Here is a 21,146-nt window from a genome sequence, read left to right as displayed (position 1 = left end):
TCTTGGAAGAAGGGGGAGTGGAAATAAAAGCGCAAAAACAAAACATCACTTGGTCACAGCCCCACAAAAATGTATGTGACTAATAATAGAGCTTATACCGTATCCTGTAGCTCACATAGACAGCCGCGGTGCCCACCACCCACATGACTGTCCGGGGGCTCACATGTGTCCCCTGCTCCTTGTTATGATAGTGTAGCAACTCACTCGGGAAAATAGGTAACACACTCAAAATTGCAACTGACCTTGCCGGTTCCTGTACAGACTGAAGATCCTGACCCAGCAGTCCTTAGTGGTTACTATGTGAGCTGAGATATCCATAACCACGGACTAGATGATGAAAATTCAGACCTATGTCGCCTGAAAGGTCATTGAGCGCTTCACACAACTCCTAAAGAACCGGAGGGCAGAGTAGTATGTATATTAACAATAGAAGGGAAAGTGTGCTGAAATGGAAAGAGATCCCAAAGGGAGTAAAACAACCACAAAATAAAAAATAAAGGATTAACTGCGTACTGTTAGAAATTATGCCGCCTACTTCCTAAAAAGAAAACAGAAGATATGTGCAGGATAAAGAACATAAACAACAAAGAGATAAACCCTAGCTGGTCTTTCACTGGCTGGCTAAAACTACAGCAGTATGGCTAGACATCCAAATGAGACTATCACCAGCAGGAAATACCAGTAGGGGGAAAGTATATAAAGGTACACCCGAAAGGTGATAGGGCAGACAAATGAGTAAAAGAAAACACCTGTTATCCTAAAAAGACTGAAGCAAGGATAACAGAAACTAAACAGACAGAGAAAACATGTAACTGCTGTAGCTTGGTGGACAGAGAAACTAACAACAAAGCACAGGCTCAAGGGTTTGAACCTAGACGCATATGATGCGCCCCCTGGGCCGTGGGGTACTCGGTGATGTCACAGTGGCGGTGACCCGGTCCATGACCCAGGGTGGTCAATCAAAAGGGAGATTATTTACAGGGGATCTATAGTTTTTATATACAGTTCGTGACTAGTGTTGAGCGAGCATGCTCGACACTGCTCGGTACTCGCCCGAACATCTCACTACTCGGGATTTTTGGCGAGCACCAAGCATTTCCGGGTTACTCGGGCGGGAGCTCGGGTCTCCGCCCTGCAAGTTTGGCGCTCTTTACAAAGCCAATGAACATGCAGGGATTGCCAGCCAGTCACTACTATACCGCAGCCATGTTTGTGGGCATTACAGTGACTGGCTGGCCGCACAGCATCATCTCGAGTATTTAAAACCGGGCGACGCCATCTTGGACCAGTCGCTCCGGATCAGACAGCGTAGGGTCAGTGCTGCAGAGCTAGGGAGAGATTTATACTGCAAAATAGTTAGTGTAGGGTCTCTAAAGCCTGCCAAATCAAACAAACAGTCCTTCTCAGGACTAATATCCATCCCAGATATCAGACAGGCAGGCTGTATAGGAGACGCAGTGGTTATACCAACAAACACTGCATTACAGTCCTGTGTGCTCCTGCTGGTCAAATTGCTAGACTTATCTCCAAGTCTCAGGGGCCAGGAAAAATCCTTTTTTTTTTCATCTAAATCCTGTTTGTTTGTTTTTTTTCCTCAGTCAGACTGTACAAATACCTGTCTTATTAATCTTTTGGTATTCCCCCACCCCCAAAAAAATAAAATTGAGTGTCTCGCCGACTGTTCAAACACCAATATATCTGTTTAAAAGAGTCTGGTGTAGGCCAGAGAACTAACACTGTGTTTTTCCTCTTCCACGGTTCAAATCTGGGTGTTATCAACCTGCTTGCCTTTTTTCCATAAAAAAAAAACAGTTTGAGTGTGTCGCTGACTGTTCAGACACAAATATATATATTTTAACAAGTCTGGTATACACCAGGAAATTATAACTGTGGTTTTTCAGTTCCACGGTTCAAATCTCTGTATTATCCACTTTTTTGCATAAAAAAAAAACATTTTCAGTGTTTCGCTGACTGTTCAGACACCAATATATCTGTTTAAAAGAGTCTGGTGTAGGCCAGAGAACTAGAACTGTTTTTTTTCTCTTCCACAGTTCAAATCTGGGTGTTATCAACCTGCTTGCCTTTTTTCCATAAAAAAAAAAAACATTTTGAGTGTGTCGCTGACTGTTCAGACACAAATATATCTGACGCGCCCCCTGGGCCGTGGGGATACCCGGAGCCGGGCCTTGTAGATGCTGGGGGTAGTAGTCACCGTGGTGGTGACCCGGTCCGTGACCCAGGGCGGTCAAACCAGGGTAGTCTATGTGTATCTGGTTTAAATAGTCCGACTACGCCACCTGTGGAATGCGGTTATTGGGAACTGCCGCTGCGGAGCAGTCCACTGAAGCTGAAGCTCCAGTCCTCAGCTCCTTGTGTGGCACCCCAGGTCTGGTCGCCACAGTGGCAGCAATGTCATGTCTGAGAGCAGGTGGGAAGTTCCCTGGTTAGGGACAATTAGCATGCAGCACCTCCTGCCTCAGTCCAGGGAGGGGAGAAACCTGCCCTTTATAAACTGGATCTGGGGCGGGGTTAGACAGTGAAGCCAGAGACCAGCCAGAGTCTAGTTCCAGAGACAGGGACAGGTCAGCAGCAGGCTGAGGAGTCCCTGTAGGCAGAGGAGGAACTCATGTTCATGGCCAGGAGGAGAACTAGCAGAGTTCGTCCTGACCAGAGACTTACTCAGCCGGACACTGGAGTCCGAGACTGTGAGGGTTATAAGCCCAGCAGCAGAAAACCACCACGCAGGGGACTTCAAGTCCTCTGGCCCAAGGAAGCCCGGAGGCTCAGTCACACGAGAGGGACCACTACTGCCATGGAGAGGTGAGAAGCACAGAAGGCCCGAGTCGCCAGTCATACAGGTGAGAACAACACGGTACACTCAGGGACGTGGGCTACCACTACACTACAGCAGGATAGCCAAGAAAGAGTGAAGTCAGCACGGTAGGCCTACAAACTCCCCCTGACCAGCGGGATTTCCCAGTTGCTCTCAGACTGACCAGGCCTCCATTGTTAACCTGTATTCCGGACGGGTCCTTTAATACCACCAACAGTAAAGACCCTGACTTGCATGACAGACTCCGTGTGGTTACTGCTGCTCCCGCGCACCATCACCACCAACATCCCTACTTTCTGCCCTGAGGCTATACTCCTCCCGTGGGGAGTTATACTATTCTCTGCTGCATTCCCAATATCAGCCTCAGCGGTCTGCCCTGCAGCGGCGGTACTCTCTGACCGCAATCCACGGGTGGCGTAGTCGGACATTTAAATATCATAAAACCACACAAATAGACCGCCATTTGAGTTGACTACCCTGAGCCACGGGATCGGGTCCCCGCCACGCAAGGACTACAACTCCCAGCATCCGCAACGGGTCTGGTTCCGGGTATCCCCACACACACACGGCCCAGGGGCCGTGTCAACTTTTGGCGTAGTCGGCAGGATTTCGTGCCCGCCACCAACGGGTACTGCGTGCCTGAAGAAAGACTGTAAAACTTACTTTGGTGGAGTTTCCCGCCATCCGCGGCCATTTTCCCGCCATCAGGCACCATCTCTGGGACGCTGCGCGGGAAGAAGAGGGGCGTGGACGACGAAGGCGCGCGAGAACTGGAGCCCCGCCTTACGCACGGACGCTGCGCAAGGTCCTGAAAGGAGCCAAGCGGACGCTGACGTCACCAGGATGCTACGCAAGGTCCTCAACCCCGACGATCGCCTGCGGAGCCGCGGCCTACAGAAGAAAAGCAACGGAAGGTAGGCCACGGTTGACTAGGGGGGAAGAGGATGACGGAAGCGGAGGGAACTGTCACCGCCAGCGCGGCCGCTGCCGCAGTAATGCCGTTCACGATGCCTTATATCCCCGGAGCGGCCTGGTTGCCCCAGTACTCAGGGGAGTCGCATACCCTGAGCGACTTTAAGGAGAGACTATACAGCCTATTCAAGGTGTACCCCCTGACGAAGGAACAAAAAGTGACCATACTGATAGGCCAGTTAACCGGCGTGGCCCAACGAGAAGTAAAGTCCTGGTCAGTCAGGGACAAGGGGACCGTGAAGGAGATTTTAGCCCGTCTAAAGGACACTTTTGATATCCGCACCTCAGCAGAGATCAAAATGAGATTTTATGGGTGCAAGCAGCGGGCCCAAGACAGTATAAGAGACTATGCTTTGAACTTGCAAGAGGCCCTGAGAGCCATCAAGCAGGCAGACCCTGATAGTGTGAGGAATGCACATGAACTGCTGACTGAACAATTCATTGAGGGTCTGCTGTCCAGCACCCACAGAACTCAGTTACGCCTGATGGCCCTGCAGAACCCTGGGTTAGACTTTGCACAGTTTAAGGACAGAGCCATCCGGGTACTCCGAGAACCCGTACCCGGTGGTGTTGAGGCCTCCAGGCGCCCTGCTATCACTTATCACCAAGAGGCGGCACCCCAGTCTACAGAATCTGCAGGAGCCAACGCACAGAATATACCCCGTCTACAGACCTGCACCATCAGGTCCAAGAACTGACTAAAAGCGTTGCCGCACTAACCAGGACTGTGCAGGGAAGCCAACGGACTGCTACGACCAGGATGGACAACCCATCTGCCGCCGCTGCAGCCAGCCAGGACATATTGCGAGGTACTGTAATTTAAACGGGCAAAACCTGGGGCAGAGGGCCAACCCCCAGGTGTAAGATCATCAGGCCCGTCAAACTGGCGTGACAAGTATGTGGGGGGACGACCGGTCTTGCCTGTGGTACTGGATGGCACTCCCATGAGTGCACTGTTGGACACCGGGTCACAGGTAACCACCATCCCCTATGTGCTTTTCAAGCGGTACTGGGATGACACGGATATTACCCGCTACCCAGATAATGACTTGAGCATCATCGCCAGCAATGGTCACCCCGTGCCGCAGGTGGGGTTCAAGGAGGTGACCATCAAAATTGGTAAAGTTGAACTGCCGGCGCAAGGACTGATTATTGTGGACATTGACCGTCGTGAAAGTCACCCTAAAATAACCTTGGGTACTAACGTAATTGAAAATTGTCTTTCAGAGATAATTGTTATATTACAGCAGGTTGCAATGAATGCCAGCTCCAGCCAGCAGCGTGTCTTACAAAAGGAGATCAGAGCCCTGATGAAGCGGCAACAGGTGGAACTGTCTGGTGGTGAGATTGGTAGCGTTAGGATGAGTGACCCATTCCCTTTCGCCATGCCCCCAAAAAGTGAAATGATGATCTGGTGCCGGACTGCAATCAGGTTAAGAGGTAGAGACTACCAAGCTATGGTAGAACCCGTTTACTCAGACAGTAGGCCCACCATTTTGACAGTATGGGGGGTGATTGATGTCCGCCATGGGAGGGTACCAGTCCGCATCCTAAATATTGGGGAAAGAGAAGTACACTTGCCCCAGTATGCCACTCTAGCCAAATTGTTCACCATTAACCAGAAATCTGTAAAGGCCGTGGAACCCTTGCCTCCATCTCAACCAGAGGAGGGTAACGGCTCCAAGAAACAAATGGAGGACTGGTGTCAGAAACTGCATGTGGGCACCGACTCCACTCCCTCACAGCAAAAACAGGGAGTCTACCGGGTGGTTCAGGAGTACGAAAGAGTCTTTAGTAAACACCCGCTAGACTTTGGGCAAGTAAAGGGGGTAGAACACCAAATCCCCACAGGAGACCATCCACCCATAAAAGAAAGATACCAGCCTGTACCCCCTGCACACTATCAGAATGCCAAGGGTATGTTGCAAGAAATGAAGGAGGCTGGGGTGATCAGGGATAGCTGTAGCCCCTGGGCAGCTCCTCTAGTTCTTGTAAAAAAGAAGGATGGCACGATGAGGATGTGTGTAGATTATAGAAAGGTCAACAGAATAACACACAAAGATGCGTACCCGTTACGTAGGATAGAGGAGTCTTTGGCTGCATTAAAATCTGCTAACTTCTTCTCTACTTTGGATCTCACTAGTGGGTACTGGCAGGTTCCTGTAGCAGAGTCGGACAAGGAGAAGACCGCCTTCACCACCCCGATGGGTCTCAGTGAATTCAACTGTATGCCGTTCGGACTCTGCAACGCACCAGGGACCTTCCAGAGGCTGATGGAGTGCTGTCTGGGGCACAGAAATTTTGAGACGGTCCTACTCTACCTGGACGATGTCATTGTGTATTCCAAGACCTATGAGGACCATCTAAAGCACATGGCAGAGGTGTTCGATGCCCTGGCTGGCTTCGGCCTAAAGGTGAAACCCTCCAAGTGTCATCCACTGAAGCCAAAAGTGCAGTACCTGGGACACGTGGTGAGTGCTGACGGAGTAGCCCCAGACCCTGACAAGATCGCGGTGATTAAGGACTGGCCAAGACCCTCCAGCATAAAGGAAGTGCGGCAGTTCCTCGGGTTGGTAGGCTACTACCGAAGATTCATCTCCGGGTTCACCAAAATGGCAGCCCCTTTGCAGGACCTCCTGTTAGGTCAGTCAAAGACTAAAAGTCAGAAGCCGCCCTTTAAGTGGGACAAGCTGGAGGAGGAGTCTTTCCGCCAGCTGAAGATGGCCCTCACGGGGGATGAGATCCTGGCCTACCCTGATTACGGCCAGCCTTTTATCCTCTACACCGACGCCAGTAATGTGGGGCTAGGAGCCGTACTGTCCCAGATCCAGCATGGCAGAGAATGGGTAATTGCTTATGCTAGCAGAAAGCTGAGACCCATAGAGAGAAACCCTGAAAATTATAGCTCCTTCAAGCTAGAGTTCCTGGCAGTGGTGTGGGCAGTCACCGAACGCTTCAAGCATTACCTGACTTCTTCTAATTTCACGGTGTACACAGACAACAACCCGTTGACACACCTGGACACTGCAAGACTTGGTGCCCTAGAGCAGAGATGGATGGCCCGGCTGTCCAATTATGAATTTACCATCAAATACCGGACAGGGCGCGCAAATGCCAACGCAGATGCATTGTCCAGAATGCCTCACTTGCAGGACGGGGGAGAGGATCCAGAAGAACTGGAAAAACTTGAACTCCCTGCATTCCACCGTCATGGGATCACCCAGTGTTCCCACTGCGTAAAGGAGAGGTGCTCTGCCACCGCTACGTTCAATCCCTTACCCCACCACGGCTGGGCAGAGACACAAGATAGTGACCCCGCAGTCCACCTGGTAAAAGAGATGCTGACCCAGGCTGATGCCCACCTTGATCCAGATGCTCCAGAAGAGGCCAAACAGCTGTGGAAAGAGAGGAGCAAGCTGTTTCTCTACAAGAGGAGGCTGTGCCGCAGAACCGTCAACTCTCGAACACATGAGCTGATCTGGCAGGTAGTGGTCCCAAGGCGGGATGCGGCTATGGTCCTAGAAGCATACCATGACGGAACAGGGCAATTTGGATGGAAGAAGCTGGAGTTCCTGTTGCGTGAGCGGTTCTTCTGAGTAGGCATGAGAGGGGCTATAGAGAGATGGTGCAGAGACTGTGGCCCGTGCAACCTAAGGAGGAAGGACCGCGCCAGCCAGAAGACTCCACTGCAGCCCATCATTACAAAGCAACCCCTTGAGCTGGTGGCCCTGGACCACGTAAAGCTGGCTCCAAGCAGTTCGGGATACGTCTACGCCCTCACAATCGTAGATCACTACTCCCGGTTCCTAGTGGTGGTCCCTGTCAAAGACTTAACCGCTCAGATGGCCGCCAGAGCCTTTCAGCAGCATTTCTGCCGCCCGCACGGATATCCAGAGCAAGTGTTGACTGATCAAGGTCCAGCGTTCGAGGCTGAAGTCTTCCAGGAATTCTGCAACCTGTATGGCTGCAGGAAGAAAAGGACAATGCCTTACCACCCCCAAACCAAAGGGATGTGTGGGAAAATGAACCAGGTAGTACTGGACCTGCTCAAGACGTTGCCCCTGGAGGAACGCAGCCTGTGGCCTGAGAAACTGCCGGATCTGATGGACTTGTTTAACCATATCCCAGTGGGTTCTACCAACTGCACCCCGGCTTACCTAATGAGAGCAAGACCTGGTAAGCTGCCAATTGACCTGGAGATGGGAGTCCTGACATCCGAGGACACCTCACCAGAAGCAGACTGGGACACAGAACGACAGCAGCAGTACCGGAAAGTACAGGAGTGTGTGGAGCGAAATCTATCTCAAGGAAGAGAGAGGCAAGAAAGGAATTACAACCAGCATGCTCCTGCTGTTCCCCTGGCACCTGGAGAGCAAGTCTTGAAGAGAAAGAGACGGCTCCACAAGTTGGATGACCAGTGGGAGAAGGACCCGTACACCGTACTGCCCTCAAGCCATGAAAACCCAAAGGTGTGTGTTATCAGTAAGGATGGAGCAGAGACCACAGCCACTGTTTCCAGAGACCACCTGAAGAGGTGTCCCGAGCAACTGCAAAGTGCTGATGAAGACCAAGATAGCCCTCAACCTGCAGAGGAAAGGGAAGAAATAGTCAGTACAGTGCTCGGAGAATTTCCCCGGTCCTGGACACAAATCAACAACGCCATAGTGGTACCCGTCCTTACCTTCCTCCAGCCAACCCCTCAAGAGCCTGCAGAAGAGCCAGTAGTGTTGAAAGAGCAAGTGGCCCCGGAGGCAGAAGATTCTGTACCAGCAGCTCAGGAGAATCAACCCTCTGCTAGTAGTGAACCTGCCATGCCCGTGGTGAGCCAAAGAATACGCAGAAAGCTGCCCAACCTCCCCGTAACATCTGCAAACACCTCTAGTGCCGACCTGAGCACACCCAGTACACAGGGGGTGGAAACAGGGGACACGAATAGAGTACCACCAGACAGTGGGTTACATAGGTCCACCAGGAGCACTAGGGGTCAAATATCAGCTCGCTGGAGGATCTAAATACAATGTGATATATCTACCTGTACATTGCAAAAGTTGAAAATGTTTAATGTGTTTGTTACCTGGTTACTAATTATGTTTTTCTAGTTATCCGACAGGGTTCATGGACTAACAGGTTATGGGCAGTGAACAACCGGAACTGTACCTTGTACATAGTTGCACTTGGAAAGGTGCCCTCTTTCGAAGACGACCACAGAGCACAAAACCCGTGGAGGTAGCTGAAGACATGGTCCAACTCCGGATCATCAAAGCCCTGTAGCCACCCCAGGGCCTACGTGGAGGGTTTAGGACGGGTCCCTCAAAGTGCATCATGGGTTACAAGGACACCTGGTTACGGGAGCGCCGTGACCTAAAAAAACCTAAACTTCTTGTATATATGTTACTGTATTGTTATAACCTGTTGTGTTTTTGCAAAATGTGTTTAGTCCTGGAGTACTAAATTTCACTAGGGGGGAATGTGGCACCCCAGGTCTGGTCGCCACAGTGGCAGCAATGTCATGTCTGAGAGCAGGTGGTATGTTCCCTGGCTAGGGACAATTAGCATGCAGCACCTCCTGCCTCAGTCTAGGGAGGGTAGAAACCAGCCCTTTATAAACTGGATCTGGGGCGGGGTTAGACAGTAAAGCCAGACACCAGCCAGAGTCTAGTTCCAGAGACAGGAACAGGTCAGCAGCAGGCTGAGGAGTCCCTGTAGGCAGAGGAGGAACACGAGGCCAGGAGGGGAACTAGCAGAGTTCGTCCTGACCAGAGACTTACTAAGCCGGACACTGGAGTCCGAGGCTGTGAGGGTTATAAGCCCAGCAGCAGAAAACCACCACGCAGGGGACTTCAAGTCCTCTGGCCCAAGGAAGCCCAGAAGCTCAGCCACACGAGAGGGACCACTACTGCCCTGGAGGGGTGAGAAGCACGGAAGGCCCGAGTCGCCAGTCATACGGGTGAGAACAACACGGTACACTCAGGGACTACACTACAGCAGGATAGCCAAGAAAGAGTGAAGTCAGCACGGTAGGCCTACAAACTCCCCCTGACCAGCGGGATTTCCCAGTTGCTCTCAGACTGACCAGGCCTCCATTGTTAACCTGTATTCCGGATGGGTCCTTTAATACCACCAAGAGTAAAGACCCTGACTTGCATGACAGACTCCATGTGGTTACTGCTGCTCCCGCGCACCATCACCACCAACATCACTACTTTCTGCCCTGAGGCCATACTCCTCCCGTGGGGAGTTATACTATTCTCTGCTGCATTACCAATATCAGCCTCAGCGGTCTGCCCTGCAGCGGCGGTACTCTCTGACCGCAATCCATGGGTGGCGTAGTCGGACATTTAAATATCATAAAACCACACAAATAGACCGCCATTTGAGTTGACTACCCTGAGCCACGGGACCGGGTCCCCGCCACGCAAGGACTACATCCCCCAGCATCCGCAACGGGTCCGGTTCCGGGTATCCCCACACACACACGGCCCAGGGGGCGCGTCACTTGCTCCTTAGTGTCCTGCTTGACTCCTCACACTGAACAGACTCAGACTCAACTGAACTGACTAACCCCACCTCCAGATCCAGTTATATAGAGCAGGATCCTCCCCTTTTCTGGTCTGGAGCAGGAGGTGTTGCATGTAGTGTGTTCCCTGACCAGGAAACTCCTGTTTTGCTCCCAGACATGGTATTACTACCACTGTGGCAACCAGACCCTCTGGGGTGCCACATATCTTTTTAACAAGTCTGGTATACACCAGGAAATTATAACTGTGGTTTTGCAGTTCCACCGTTCAAATCTCTGTATTCTCCACTTTTTTGTCTTTTTTGCATAAAAAAAAAACATTTTCAGTGTCTCGCTGACTGTTCAGACACCAATATATCTGTTTAAAAGAGTCTGGTGTGGGCCAGAGAACTAGAACTGTGGTTTTCCTCTTCCACGGTTCAAATCTCCTTTTTATGACCCTTTTGCCATTGATAGTGCGAGTGTAAGCTATTTTACTTCATTTACAATGGGCAAGGTGCGTGGCAAGGGACGTGGAACTGGACGTTCTGGTGATGGTGCGTGCAGAGGATGGGGCCGTGGCCAAAGTGAAAATGTGCCACAACCAACAGCCACATCTTCTCGCTCCCAGTTCTTGACCGAATTACTAGGGAAGCACACAATAGCACCACTATTACGAACTGATCAGTGTGAACAGGTTATTAATTGGATAGCAGAATACTTCCAGTTACCTGGGCACCACCACCTCCGGTCTGTCTTCCACACGGTCAAGTCTTAGTAGCCGTGAGTCTCGACTGCATACTCCTCCTCACCCTGATGCTCCTTCCTCCCTGTCGTCAGACAGCAACTGATCCCACAGTTGGACACTCTGAAGAGCTGTTCACTGGTCCATTTCCATATTTGTGCCCCTTGCTTGCTCCGCTTGAAGTGGTGGAAGAGGAGATCCCATGTAGCAACGGCCAAATATTTGAACAGCCACAGCCACAGAAAGACGACGCAGGCAATTTGTCACAAGAGGTGGACGATGACAAGACACAATTGCCACGAAATGAGGAGGACCGTGGTGCGGAAGTGGAAGAGGAGGAGGTGGTGGATGATCTAGTAACTGACCCGAAGTGGCAGGAGGACACGCAGAGCGAGGCCAGCAGCACACAGGGGGAGGGAGGCAGAGTACCCCAACAGGCAGGAAGAAGCAGTGTGGTGGCCGCAGACAGAAGGCGGGCAACCGTTCCCCGTAACACCAACACGAGGGACGTTGCCAGTACAACCGGTAGGTCTTCCAGAGTCTGGAGTTTTTTTAAAGACTCTGCTGATAACCCCAAAAAGGCCATTTGTACCACCTGCCAGGCCAGCATCAGCAGGGGTGACAAAACTATCAGCCTGACCACCACCAGCATGATCAGGCACATGGCAGCAAAGCACTCGACTTTGTGGGGCGAACCCCAGGGTCCACGACCAGTGTCAGCGGGTGTCACCACTGCTTCTTCCGCTGTTGTGCCTGTAAGAGAACCCCCTGTTGTGCATGCAAGGCTATCCCCTGTCCATTCTGCATGCAAAAATGCCCCCTCCTCTCAGTCTTCACTTGTTATGGCAGTTTCTCAAGAAACAGCATCAACATCCACGTCCACATCCCACCGCAGCGTTCAATTGTCCTTATCCCAGAGCTTTGAACGAAAGTGCAAATTCGCAGCCAACGCCCCACAGGCCACAGTCCTAAATTCGCACATTTCACGACTGCTTGCGTTGGAAATGCTGCTTTTTAGGCTGGTGGAAACGGAATCCTTCCGCAACCTTATGGCGGTGGCCATACCGCACTACACAAGCACGTGTCCCAAAACATCTGCCACGCCCTCAACAACGCAGTTACTTGGAGAGTCCACCTGACAACGGACACGTGGACAAGTGTTTGTGGCCAGGGACGGTACATCTCCCTGACGGCACACTGGGTAAACATAGTGGAAGCCGGGACCCAGTCGGACCTTGGGACGGAACACATCCTCCCCACACCGAGGATTGCTGGCCCTATGTCAGTCAGAGTTTCCCCCACAGTGTACAGCTACTGCATATCATCCTCCTACTCCTCCTCCTCATGTTCAGCCTCCATCTCAGATATCACCACATCATTTACAAGCTGGAAGCACTTCAGTACTGCCTCAGCCAAGCTGCAACAGGCTGTGCTGAAACTCATAAGCTTAGGTGATAAACCTCACACTGCTTGTGAGATGTGGACAGCTGTGAAAGAGCAGGCAGATCTGCGACTGAGACCGTTGACCCTACATCCAGGCATGGTAGTGTGTGACAATGGCCGTAACCTGGTGACGGCTCTGAGGCGAGGCGAGATCACACATGTACCATGCCTGGCTCATGTGCTTAACCTTGTGGTTCAGCGGTTTCTTAAATCGTACCCCGAGTTGCCAAATCTGCTCATCAAAGTACGCCGCCTGTCAGCTCATTTTTGGAAGTCGGCTACAGCTTCCGCCGTCCTTGCTGTGTTACAGCATGCGTTTGCAGCTTCCGGCACACCGACTGGTGTGATGTCCCCACACATTGGAACTCTACCCTCCACATGTTGCAAAGAATTTGTGAGCAGAAGAGAGCAGTTGTGGAGTACCAGCTGCAACAAGGCCGTCGATATTCAGGTCAGACTCCACATATAAGCCCTCAGGAGTGGACCTGGATGTCTGACATATGTACCATCCTGACAAACTTTGAGAAGTCCACCAAGATGGTGAGTGGCGATGACGCCATCATTAGCGTCAGCATCCCACTTGTCTGTCTTTTGCAACGCTCTCTGCAGAGAATTAAAGAGGAGGCATTGCAGCCAGAGTATGATGAGATGGATCAAGAAGCCGTAGCGGGCGATTACATACAGCCCAGCCTCATCTCATCCCAACGTGCATTGGGGGACAATGAGGGAGAGGAGGAGGAGGAAGAACAGGAGCTGGTATCATGCGCTGTAGACGGTAGTACCTGTACAACTGTCACACCGTCGGTTCAACGTGGGTGGCCTGAGGACAGGGGGGAGGAGGAGGAGGAGGAGAGCATGGTCAGCCGTCATCTTGGTGAGGACACGGAAGTCTTGCCCGTTACCAGTCTGGCACGCATGGCTGACTTTATGTTACGCTGCCTTAACCATGGCCCTCGCGTTGTCAAAATGTTGGGTGACAGTCATTACTGGTTGGTGACACTTTTAGACCCTCGCTACAAGGGGAACTTTCACTCTCTTATTCCTGAGGTGGAGAGGTCTACAAAAATGGGGCAGTACCAGAAGGCCCTTGCTGCAGAACTGTTAAAAAAATTCCCATCTGAACACGCTAGCGGCAGAGGTCACAGTTTGTTGACCAACCAAGGCGTACAGGCGAGAGAGACTCAACTCCAATCCAGCAGAGGTAGGGGAACACTGTCAACGTTCTGGGACAGTTTTCTGAGACCCGCCCAGCTTACAGGCCCTGAGGTACGGGGTACTCTCACAAGGAGTGGAAAGTTTCAAAAGATGGTGAGGGAGTACCTTGCCAACCATACCAGCGTCCTCAGTGATTCCTCTGTGCCTTTTAATTATTGGGTATCCAAGCTGGACACTTGGAATGAACTCGCTCTGTACGCCTTGGAGGTCCTGGCCTGCCCTGCCGCTAGCGTGTTATCGGAGTGTGTTTTTAGTGCCGCTGGGGGAATTATAACTGATAAGCCTGTCAAATGACAAGCTGACCCTTATCAAAATGAACAAGGGCTGGATTGGCCAGACTTTTCATCACCACCAAATGACAGCAGAGTAACATAAATTCAAATCCACTGTGTTGTTTCGGGAGGTGTATTCCCATGCACCGCTTCACACCCACACATGGGTATACGCTTCCTCATTTCGGCTGTTTTTTTGCTCTTCTTCTTATCCTCAGCGTCCACGACCACTATACAACCAGGGTGACTGTGGTCCGTGTTGCCAGCATTGCAAGTTCCTCTGTCCTAATTTTTGGCAGCTTTTGCTTGGAAGGCATAGGCATAGACTGTGGGAGACCCACTCCCCAATAATGGAAATAATGTTTTTAATATCCTGTACTGCATGGCTCTTGTAAGGGGCATTAAAACCGTCTTGTTAAGCTACTGTGACCTCCACATCTATTCCAACGGGCATTAAAACCATCTTGTTAAGCTACTGTGACCTCCATGTCTCTTCCAAGGGGCATTAAAACCATCTTGTTAAGCTACTGTGACCTCCACGTCTCTTCCATGGGGCATTGATATTTTCTTTTTATTCCACTGCGACCTCCACCACTCTTTCAAGGGGCATTAAAACCGTCTTGTTAAGCTACTGTGACCTCCACGTCTCTTCCAAGGGGCATTAAAACCGTCTTGTTAAGCTACTGTGACCTCCACGTCTCTTCCATGGGGCATTGATATTGTCTTTTTATTCCACTGCGACCTCCACCACTCTTCCAAGGGGCATTAAAACCTTCTTGCTAAGCTACTGCGACCTCCACCACTCTTCCAAGGGGCATTGATATTGTCTTTTTATTCCAGTGCGACCTCCACCACTCTTCCAAGGGGCATTAAAACCGTCTTGTTAAGCTACTGTGACCTCCACGTCTCTTCCAAGGGGCATTAATATTGTCTTTTTATTCCACTGCGACTTCCACCACTCTTCCAAGGGGCATTAAAACCGTCGTATTAAGCTACTGTGACCTCACCTCTGTTCCAAGGGGCATTAAAACCATCTTGTTAAGCTACTGTGACCTCCACATCTCTTCCAAGGGGCATTAAAACTGTCTTGTTGAGCTACTGTGAGCTCCACGTCTCTTCCAAGGGGCATTTTGTAAGCTACTGTGACCTCCACGTCTCTTCCACGGGGCATTGATATTGTCTTTTTATTCCACTGCGACCTCCACCACTCTTCCAAGGGGCATTGATATTGTCTTTTTATCCCACTGCGACCTCCACCACTCTTACAAGGGGCATTGATATTGCCTTTTTATTCGACTGCGACCTCCACCACTCATCCAAGGGGCATTAACACTGTCTTGTTAAGCTACTGAGACCTCCACGTCTCTTCCAAGGGGCATTAAAACCATCTTGTTAAGCTACTGTGACCTCCACGTCTCTTCCAAGGGGCATTAAAACCGTCTTGTTAAGCTACTGTGACCTCCACGTCTCTTCCAAAGGGCATTAAAACCGTCTTGTTAAGCTACTGTGACCTCCACGTCTTTTCCATGGGGCATTGATTTTGTCTTTTTATTCCACTGCGACCTCCACCACTCTTCCAAGGATCATTGATATTGTCTTTTTATTCCACTGCGACCTCCACCACTCTTCCAAGGGGCATTAAAACCATCTTGTTAAGCTACTGCGACCTCTACCACTCTTCCAAAGGGCATTGATATTGTTTTTTTATTCCACTGCGACCTTCACCACTCTTCCAAAGGGCATTAAAACTGTCTTGTTAAGCTACTGTGACCTCCACGTCTCTTCCAAGGGGCATTAAAACCGTCTTGTTAAGCTACTGTGACCTCCACGTCTCTTCAAAGGGCATTAAAACCGTCTTGTTAAGCTACTGTGTCCTCCACGTCTCTTCCATGGGGCATTGATATTGTCTTTTTATTCCACTGCGACCTCCACCACTCTTCCAAGGATCATTGATATTGTCTTTTTATTCCACTGCGACCTCCACCACTCCTCCAAGGGGCATTAAAACCGTCTTGTTAAGCTACTGCGACCTCCACCACTCTTCTAATGGGCATTGATATTGTCTTTTTATTCCACTGTAACCTCCACCACTCTTCCAAGGGGCATTAAAACCGTCTTGTTAAACCACTCTGAACTCCACAGCTCTTCCAAGGGGCATTGAAATGTTGTTTTTAATTAACTCTAACCTCCACGACTCTTCCAATGGGCAATGCATTTCCTCCTAATTTTAGTCAGCTTTTGCTTTTCAATGCATAGGCGAACACTAAGGGAGACCTACTCCCCAATAATGGGTAGAAGGTTTTTAGTATGCTGTAATCCGCGTCTGTTTCAAGGGGCATTGCAGTTCCTCATAATTTTTGGAAAGCCTTCCATTCACTGCTTAGGCCAACAGTGTACAGGAGACCCAGTTGCTATAAATGGAAAAAATGGTTTATTTAAGGCCCTCTGACCTCCATGTCACTTCCAAGGGGCATTGGAGTGCCTCGAAATTTTTGGTAGGCATTGCACTCACTGTATGCCCTATAACTGTGTAGCCGAACTGCTCCTTTTGGTACAGAAACATATCCTACAAGACATGTGTGGTTGACTGGCCTGATATTGATGTGAATGGTCCTGGTTCCTCCTGCTCTTTCTACTTTGCCACCACCTCATCCATCATTCATCACCTGAAGCTTTGTTTTAACGGGAGTCATAGAACTGGGATAGTAGCAGGAAAACATCTAGCAATCCTCGGAGGAGGTAGGATATGCGCCAAAACGCTGACCACATCAGGCCTAGCCGCTACTACATACATGCGCTTGCATTCCAAGGAACTGAAAGCTAAGGAGATGGATGGCCTCATGATCATGAATAATTTACTCATTGTGTAGAAGGCCCACTACTGCTGCTGTCAACCTTCTGAACTTTGTGTTTAAGCCTGAGTGACCCAGGACCCGCAATCCTCTATTTCTGAAGGACGTGTTGCATCTCAGTGTCCAACTGTGTCCTGGCTTCCACAATATTAACCCAGTGTGAAGGCGTCAGTGAGCTGGACCATCCCTGGCCACATTCACTTGTCCACGTGTTTGTGGTTAGGCTGTCCTTCAAATAGGGGCGGCTGGGGACCGTTTATGGACACCTGGCCGCCCCCAGGCGGCTGGGGACCATGTGTGGGCACCCGGCCGCAGGGCGGCTGGGGACCAAGTATGGACACCCGGCCGCCCCCTGGCGGCTGGAGACCAAGCGTGGACACCCGGCCGCCGGGCGGCTGGGGACTGAGTATGGATACCAGGCCGCCGACGCAGCCATGACGTGGTGGTCAGATTCCGCCTCCACATGCCTAAAAGGCCCAATTTCAAGTGCAAGCAAGCATGCAGTATGGTATTGCAGCCTGGGGGTGGGTGGCAGAGAATGGGGGAGGTACAATTGAACACTACCCTGGGACAAGGACTTGCACGGGGATAGTTGCAAGTCTGCATCTTCTGATGCGGCAAGGATCACTTTTGATGGGCACACTTTTAGGCAGTGACCTGGGTGTCGGAGATGCTTCCAGGGGTCTTCCCCATGCTGTTCCCATGTCTTTTCAGCACTGTATGCATGTGTCACACAGCACATGGCCAGATAAGGTTGTAAAATGTTAAAATGACATTTCCCGGTGAATGCATTTGTCACGGTTGAAAGCAATACAAAAGTGCAAAAATGCATAAAAAATGCTACTTGTGAACACAGCCCAAGGTGTGGAGGAGTATTTTTGTTTTTGGTTATTTATTTTACCTTATACACAAGTCTTTACCCTGGAAAGGAACTTCCTTAACATATTTCACAGGAAAGCAGTTTCAGTTTCGTTTTTGAATGTTTTATTGTGAGCCCATAAAAGTGGCTTAATACCTCTGACCATGTTGTTGACAGCAGTGACCTGGGGGTCAGAAATGCTTCCTGGGGCGATCCCCATGCTGTCCCCATGTCATTTGAGCACTGTCACTATCGTCTTGGGCACTTTTTAGGCTTTCTACAGATTGCCGGGGGTGCTGCCGCAAAAATGCTCGGGTCTCCCATAGACTAACATTGGGCTCATTGCTCGGGTCGAGCACCCGAGTATCACGGTGAGCTTGGCCTGAGCTTCGAGCACCCGAGCATTTTAGTGCTCGCTCAACATTATTAGTGACGCCACCTGTGGTATGCGGCTATCTGGAGCTGGTGTAAATGCAGCAGAGTTGGTTTAGCTCTCCACAGGTACAGCTTAGCTCCAGGGCTGTACTGAGATGTTCTGGATGTTGCTGGGTGTTGTAGTGCTGTGTAGTGCAGGGGGTGATGGTGCAGCAGTAATTCACGGAGAAAATGGAGTACAGTCTTCAGGTTTTACTCACAGTTGTTGCAATCCAAGTTACAGGTACCGGTGTAACTTCCCACGTCGCGCTGCGTTCACCAGGCAAGGGGTTCAGCAATCCCTCAGGTGGTTCAAGAGTGCCTGACAGGACCCCTTTCTATGTGCCTTCCTCAGTAGTCTTCCTGCGCTGGCTCTCGCCCTCCTGCCCTGCGTCTCACAATCAGTGTCCCAATCCGGTAGCCTCGGGTCTTGTCGGGCGACCTGCAGTCCCCTGGACCCTCTGTGGCCACCTTTTCGGCGATGTAATTGTGGTTGTGGCCACTGCACCTTTCAAGTACAGCAGCCTCCGGTTTCTAGCTGAGCCTTGTAGTTCTCCACTAGTTTAGGGGCCGGTCCCATCTGCAGCTTGATCCTTGCACACCAGGTAGATTCGGGCGTACGGGTGGCCTCCAGCACTGCCCGTACCCCTAGAATCCCCTCGTTCCTCCTGGAGCCTTCCTTCCTGCTCCTCTCTCTTTCTTCCTCTCCTCAGTCTTGGGCCTCCCTGGCTAGGCCCGCACTGGTGCAGAGCTCGTGCAGAGCCCCTGCTCCCTCCACTCCTCCTTCTCAGACTGGCTTCTCTGACTCTCCTCACTTTCCAAGATGGTTCCCTTTATTATATCTTCCTAACAAGTGCTCCCCTGAACTTCTTCCTCCACCCACACCCACTACATGGTTCCCCCTAACTTGGTTCCCCTCCACTCCAGCCAGGGACCCGGGACTGTGCTCTCCCTTAGGAGCAATCTCGCCCTGCCCTACTGAAGTGGATGTGTTGGATGCAAGTGTTAGGGTCCCAGGCAGCACTCTATCCTTACCTGAGAGTGGGATACCACACCTCTGGGTGAGATGCAGTACATCTGACTGTACCCCCCTTCTACAAGGGGCCACTGGAGCCACTGAGATCTAATGTTAAGAATTAAAAACAGGCTCTTCACAATTATTAATGCATATGCTGATAATCAAAGTCAAGCCCAATTGTTACTTGACCTAATAGACAAAGCACTTCCCATAGTCTAGGGTACAGTGATTCTATGTGGAGATCTCAATTTAACATTAGACCTCACCTTAGATAACTCATCAGGTAAAGCATCCCTATGCCACTCAACTAACAAAAAAGAAAAACGTGCTTTTCTTCAGTTACAATTCTGTTATGTATGGCGTCTCACGCACCCGACTGTCAAAGGTAAAGTCGTGGTAGCCCCTTACAAGAAGAGCTAATTTGGATTGAGATACAAATTATCTCCAAATCTGCCATCTTTGGTTCAAATTAAATAAATAAAATAAAATAAATACGATGCATCGGAGAAAAGAAAATAACACACAGCCACTGTCTGAGTGTACAATTCTTGTCTGCCCTCAGATCCCAAGCAACAAGTATTTTATTACACCCTCAGAAGAAAGGGGATGACTACGTGCCTTTCCTAACACAGAAAGTATTTTAATTGGAAATCACTATGTCGTAAATTATGGAAACTGATGCAGATGTCCTTGAATTAAACTAGCTCTGTCCAATTAACTATACAATGGAAAAAAAAAACAGAGGAAAGCTGTAACAGAAAGACAGCTCTATATAACATACAATGCCCCGTGTTAATGCTTTTATGAATAACACTTATAAAGCTAATATTAAAATATTAAATTATCAAATATATATAGGTTGATTTAATTGTCTAAAATAATAATCAAAGCAAGGTATATATATTTACCATAACAATTCCTTCCTTTTTATTATTTACAGACAATTTATCCATCAGCTACTTCCCCATGCTATGTGAACCTGGAGGGGACAGATCTCGTTCACCGACGGATACCCTGTTTAAATGTCATCATATATGTTTACTGGAGGAGCACTGTAATATTTTGCTGACGTGTTAACTGACGGTCTATGATGTCTTATCTTGCACATCTCTCTATATAGTGATGTCATAACAAATATACCAGATCTAGCTGTTATATATGATGCGCCCCCTGAGCCTGTGCCGTGCAGGGGATACCCGGAGCCGGATCGCTGGGGGTTGTAGTCCTCCGTGGCTGTGACCCGGTCTGTGCCCAGGGCAGTCAAACCAGTGGCAGTCTTAGTAAGGTGACAAATGTCCGACTACGCCACCCATGGATTGCGGTCAGTGGGGACCGCCGCTGCGCTGCAGACCGCTGAGGCTGATGTTGTATGCGCAGCCAAGTATGGGATGACTCCCCACGGGAGAAGTATTGCCTCAGGGCAGCTAGTGTGGATGATGGGAGTGATGGTGTGAGCGTCCCAATACTGATGGTGCTAGTGCGGCGATGAAACGCAGAGACGTGTGGTGCAGTTCAGGGTCTTTACTGATGGTATAACGCAGACCCTCCCGGGAGTACTGGTTAGCAGTAGGGGCCTGGTCAGTCTGTAAGCAAGTAGGATCTCCCCTGGCCAGGTGGAGTTGTAGGCCTCCCCGACTATCTGCACTCTTTCCTGGCTACCTTGCTCTATGCGGGTAGAAGTAGCCCATGTCCCTGAGTCTACCGTGTGGTGCTCACCCGTATGGCCGGTGACTTGGGGCCTTCCGTTAGCCTCCGCTTCACGATGGCGGTGCTGGTCCCTTGCTTGTGACCGTGCCTCCGGGCTTCTAAGGCCAAAGGACATGGAATCCCCTGCCGGTTGGATTCTGCTGCTGGACCTGGATGTCCCCACAGCCTCGGACTCTGTGTCCGGGTTTAGTGTCTTCAGCCAAGGCGAGCTTTCTAGCTTCCAGCCTCTGGCACTCGCTCCTGCTCCTACAGAGCTCCTAGTTCTTGCTTTCCCTCTCCAGGCTCTGACTCCCAGACTCTGACTGACTTAATCCCGCCCA

The sequence above is a fragment of the Phyllobates terribilis genome, unplaced genomic scaffold (genome assembly GCF_046119375.1).
Source record: "Phyllobates terribilis strain yellow unplaced genomic scaffold, ASM4611937v1 Scaffold_8__6_contigs__length_399053987, whole genome shotgun sequence".
In the NCBI taxonomy this organism is placed as follows: Eukaryota; Metazoa; Chordata; class Amphibia; order Anura; family Dendrobatidae; genus Phyllobates; species Phyllobates terribilis.
Note: the sequence above shows the minus strand (reverse complement) of the source record.